The sequence below is a fragment of the Schistocerca gregaria genome, chromosome X (assembly GCF_023897955.1).
Source record: "Schistocerca gregaria isolate iqSchGreg1 chromosome X, iqSchGreg1.2, whole genome shotgun sequence".
Classification (NCBI taxonomy): domain Eukaryota; kingdom Metazoa; phylum Arthropoda; class Insecta; order Orthoptera; family Acrididae; genus Schistocerca; species Schistocerca gregaria.
Genome location: NC_064931.1, coordinates 6446355 through 6451548, shown reverse-complemented (window position 1 = coordinate 6451548; position 5194 = coordinate 6446355). Strand labels below are relative to the sequence as shown.

The 5194-nt window shown below is 46.7% G+C and overlaps 1 non-coding gene across 1 annotated transcript; it reads right to left on the bottom strand.

Annotated features, from left to right (window-relative positions):
* Positions 1-800: 800 nt before the first annotated feature.
* On the bottom strand, positions 801-872 carry Trnai-aau (transfer RNA isoleucine (anticodon AAU)). Its single transcript has one exon. It is a non-coding gene; the product is annotated as a tRNA-Ile (tRNA).
* Positions 873-5194: the final 4322 nt, after the last annotated feature.

Below are 5194 nucleotides of genomic sequence, written 5' to 3'. Positions count from 1 at the left end.
GATGTGCAAGTGATAGTCAAAACTCGCTGTGTCGGCACTCTGCCGACCATTTCGCTAGTTAACACCGGTCTTGTTGTGTGTGTTTCAAGCTCAAGAGCATCTCCAAGCAAAAAATGGTCAACAGCAACATTCAGACGGTTTCGTACTGCTCAATTGCTACATTAAAACGTTATGTTTCTTTTTCAGAACTGGAAAAACACAAGCGTGACAGCATTCGAACCTGTAATCTTCAGATCCGAAGTCCGACGCCTTATCCATTAGGCCACACGGTCACTGACGACCAACATTTACATGTATACGACTCATCTCGAAACGCTCACACCCCTGAGGATTTGTGTTTTCGTTCTACACAGCCGCTGCCCCTTGCTCTTTCCCACCCATTCGTTACATTCAACCTCTGACGAGACCGACCAAATATAGACTGTGAAACAAGACCACACTTTGTGCATTCGGAATCGAAGGCAGGGCGTCCCTCGCCGCATTTGCTACGATTGCCATTTGCTACTTCTGCAGAAGCGGCGGCGGCGGCGGCGGCGACGACGACGACGACGACGACGACGACGACGACGACGAATATCGCGAGAGGCTCTGAGATATGTGAGAAATACATCTATAAAATGTAATTCAGACTGCCTCGTCCCACCTTATGCTGTACCGCTTTGGCAAATGCTTTATCTGCGCCATTCGCCTTAATCGCATCTGAGAGTGATTCTTAAAAAGACGCCTGTCGCTAATTGTTCGTCATCACAGGTACTGTTTGCTATACGGCCACGACGCGCAACTGATTTCCAAAATTCATCTTTCTCCTGTGAGGATTGAACTTACGACCGCTGGTTTATTAGACCAGTGCTCTACCACTGAGCTAAAGAGGCGCGGCCTAGCGGTACTCTTGGGTACTTCGTCCTTACGGTCGTCTGCATCATCAGACTTTAGCTGACAACACTTCATATTACCGGCTAATATTTGCAGCTATGGCGACAAATTACTGCTTGACTACACATCTGACACGTAACCGATGTGCTCTCCAAACAACAACACTTGCATTTCAGAACATGTCTTTCACACATGTCTACAAAATCACCTTCACCTTCAAATACAGCTTCCTTGCGACTGACAGAGACGTAGGCAAAGTTTAAAGTTGCTATTTCCATTAAATCTCGTTAATCAGAAAAACGGTAATTTACACCTGCAGCGGAAGAAAATTCGGTTCCGCCCAGCGTCTGGCTCGAACCCACGACCCTGGGATTAAGAGTCTGACGCTCTACCGACTGAGCTAGCCGGCTACCTCGTATGAATACCTGCCGGGTAGCACGTCACACAGTACTCGTTTGTGTTGGGTGGTCCCATACAGAATCTCTCCATGATGCCTAATGTTTTCCTAACGTCACACTCGTCACGTACTTCACTTTTATGTCATAATCATTTCTGAGAGGTAAAGAAATTGCATGACAACATGCAGAGCTAGTGGCGTCAAAATTAACGCACATACTTTATGTGACTCAAAAGCCGAACGAGTTACTTTCCGACGTTGTTTTAGATGTGCAAGTGATAGTCAAAACTCGCTGTGTCGGCACTCTGCCGACCATTTCGCTAGTTAACACCGGTCTTGTTGTGTGTGTTTCAAGCTCAAGAGCATCTCCAAGCAAAAAATGGTCAACAGCAACATTCAGACGGTTTCGTACTGCTCAATTGCTACATTAAAACGTTATGTTTCTTTTTCAGAACTGGAAAAACACAAGCGTGACAGCATTCGAACCTGTGATCTTCAGATACGAAGTCCGACGCCTTATCCATTAGGCCACACGGTCACTGACGACCAACATTTACATGTATACGACTCATCTCGAAACGCTCACACCCCTGAGGATTTGTGTTTTCGTTCTACACAGCCGCTGCCCCTTGCTCTTTCCCACCCATTCGTTACATTCAACCTCTGACGAGACCGACCAAATATAGACTGTGAAACAAGACCACACACTTTGTGCATTCGGAATCGAAGGCAGGGCGTCCCTCGCCGCATTTGCTACGATTGCCATTTGCTACTTCTGCAGAAGCGGCGGCGGCGGCGACGACGACGACGACGACGACGACGACGACGAATATCGCGAGAGGCTCTGAGATATGTGAGAAATACATCTATAAAATGTAATTCAGACTGCCTCGTCCCACCTTATGCTGTACCGCTTTGGCAAATGCTTTATCTGCGCCATTCGCCTTAATCGCATCTGAGAGTGATTCTTAAAAAAACGCCTGTCGCTAATTGTTCGTCATCACAGGTACTGTTTGCTATACGGCCACGACGCGCAACTGATTTCCAAAATTCATCTTTCACCTGTGAGGATGGAACTTACGACCCCTGGTTTATTAGACCAGTGCTCTACCACTGAGCTAAAGAGGCGCGGCCTAGCGGTACTCTTGGGTACTTCGTCCTTACGGTCGTCTGCATCATCAGACTTTAGCTGACAACACTTCATATTACCGGCTAATATTTGCAGCTGTGGCGACAAATTACTGCTTGGCTACACATCTGACACGTAACCGATGTGCTCTCCAAACAACAACACTTGCATTTCAGAACATGTCTTTCACACATGTCTACAAAATCACCTTCACCTTCAAATACAGCTTCCTTGCGACTGACAGAGACGTAGGCAAAGTTTAAAGTTGCTATTTCCATTAAATCTCGTTAATCAGAAAAACGGTAATTTACACCTGCAGCGGAACAAAATTCCGTTCCGCCCAGCGTCTGGCTCGAACCCACGACCCTGGGATTAAGAGTCTGATGCTCTACCGACTGAGCTAGCCGGCTACCTCGGTGAATACCTGCCGGGTAGCACGTCACACAGTACTCGTTTGTGTTGGGTGATCCCATACAGAATCTCTCCATGATGCCTAATGTTTTCCTAACGTCACACTCGTCACGTACTTCACTTTTATGTCATAATCATTTCTGAGAGGTAAAGAAATTGCATGACAACATGCAGAGCTAGTGGCGTCAAAATTAACGCACATACTTTATGTGACTCAAAAGCCGAACGAGTTACTTTCCGACGTTGTTTTAGATGTGCAAGTGATAGTCAAAACTCGCTGTGTCGGCACTCTGCCGACCATTTCGCTAGTTAACACCGGTCTTGTTGTGTGTGTTTCAAGCTCAAGAGCATCTCCAAGCAAAAAATGGTCAACAGCAACATTCAGACGGTTTCGTACTGCTCAATTGCTACATTAAAACGTTATGTTTCTTTTTCAGAACTGGAAAAACACAAGCGTGACAGCATTCGAACCTGTAATCTTCAGATCCGAAGTCCGACGCCTTATCCATTAAGCCACACGGTCACTGAAGACCAACATTTACATGTATACGACTCATCTCGAAACGCTCACACCCCTGAGGATTTGTGTTTTCGTTCTACACAGCCGCTGCCCCTTGCTCTTTCCCACCCATTCGTTACATTCAACCTCTGACGAGACCGACCAAATATAGACTGAGAAACAAGACCACACACTTTGTGCATTCGGAATCGAAGGCAGGGCGACCCTCGCCGCATTTGCTACGATTGCCATTTGCTACTTCTGCAGAAGCGGCGGCGGCGGCGACGACGACGACGACGACGACGAATATCGCGAGAGGCTCTGAGATATGTGAGAAATACATCTATAAAATGTAATTCAGACTGCCTCGTCCCACCTTATGCTGTACCGCTTTGGCAAATGCTTTATGTGCGCCATTCGCCTTAATCGCATCTGAAAGTAATTCTTAAAAAAACGCCTGTCGCTAATTGTTCGTCATCACAGGTACTGTTTGCTATACGGCCACGACGCGCAACTGATTTCCAAAATTCATCTTTCTCCTGTGAGGATGGAACTTACGACACCTGGTTTATTAGACCAGTGCTCTACCACTGAGCTAAAGAGGCGCGGCCTAGCGGTACTCTTGGGTACTTCGTCCTTACGGTCGTCTGCATCATCAGACTTTAGCTGACAACACTTCATATTACCGGCTAATATTTGCAGCTATGGCGACAAATTACTGCTTGGCTACACATCTGACACGTAACCGATGTGCTCTCCAAACAACAACACTTGCATTTCAGAACATGTCTTTCACACATGTCTACAAAATCACCTTCACCTTCAAATACAGATTCCTTGCGACTGACAGAGACGTAGGCAAAGTTTAAAGTTGCTATTTCCATTAAATCTCGTTAATCAGAAAAACGGTAATTTACACCTGCAGCGGAAGAAAATTCCGTTCCGCCCAGCGTCTGGCTCGAACCCACGACCCTGGGATACGCTCTACCGACTGAGCTAGCCGGCTACCTCGGTGAATACCTGCCGGGTAGCACGTCACACAGTACTCGTTTGTGTTGGGTGGTCCCATACAGAATCTCTCCATGATGCCTAATGTTTTCCTAACGTCACACTCGTCACGTACTTCACTTTTATGTCATAATCATTTCTGAGAGGTAAAGAAATTGCATGACAACATGCACAGCTAGTCGCGTCAAAATTAACGCACATACTTTATGTGACTCAAAAGCCGAACGAGTTACTTTCCGACGTTGTTTTAGATGTGCAAGTGATAGTCAAAACTCGCTGTGTCGGCACTCTGCCGACCATTTCGCTAGTTAACACCGGTCTTGTTGTGTGTGTTTCAAGCTCAAGAGCATCTCCAAGCAAAAAATGGTCAACAGCAACATTCAGACGGTTTCGTACTGCTCAATTGCTACATTAAAACGTTATGTTTCTTTTTCAGAACTGGAAAAACACATGCGTGACAGCATTCGAACCTGTAATCTTCAGATCCGAAGTCCGACGCCTTATCCATTAGGCCACACGGTCACTAACGACCAACATTTACATGTATACGACTCATCTCGAAACGCTCACACCCCTGAGGATTTGTGTTTTCGTTCTACACAGCCGCTGCCCCTTGCTCTTTCCCACCCATTCGTTACATTCAACCTCTGACGAGACCGACCAAATATAGACTGTGAAACAAGACCACACACTTTGTGCATTCGGAATCGAAGGCAGGGCGTCCCTCGCCGCATTTGCTACGATTGCCATTTGCTACTTCTGCAGAAGCGGCGGCGGCGACGACGGCGACGACGACGACGACGACGACGAATATCGCGAGAGGCTCTGAGATATGTGAGAAATACATCTATAAAATGTAATTCAGACTGCCTCGTCC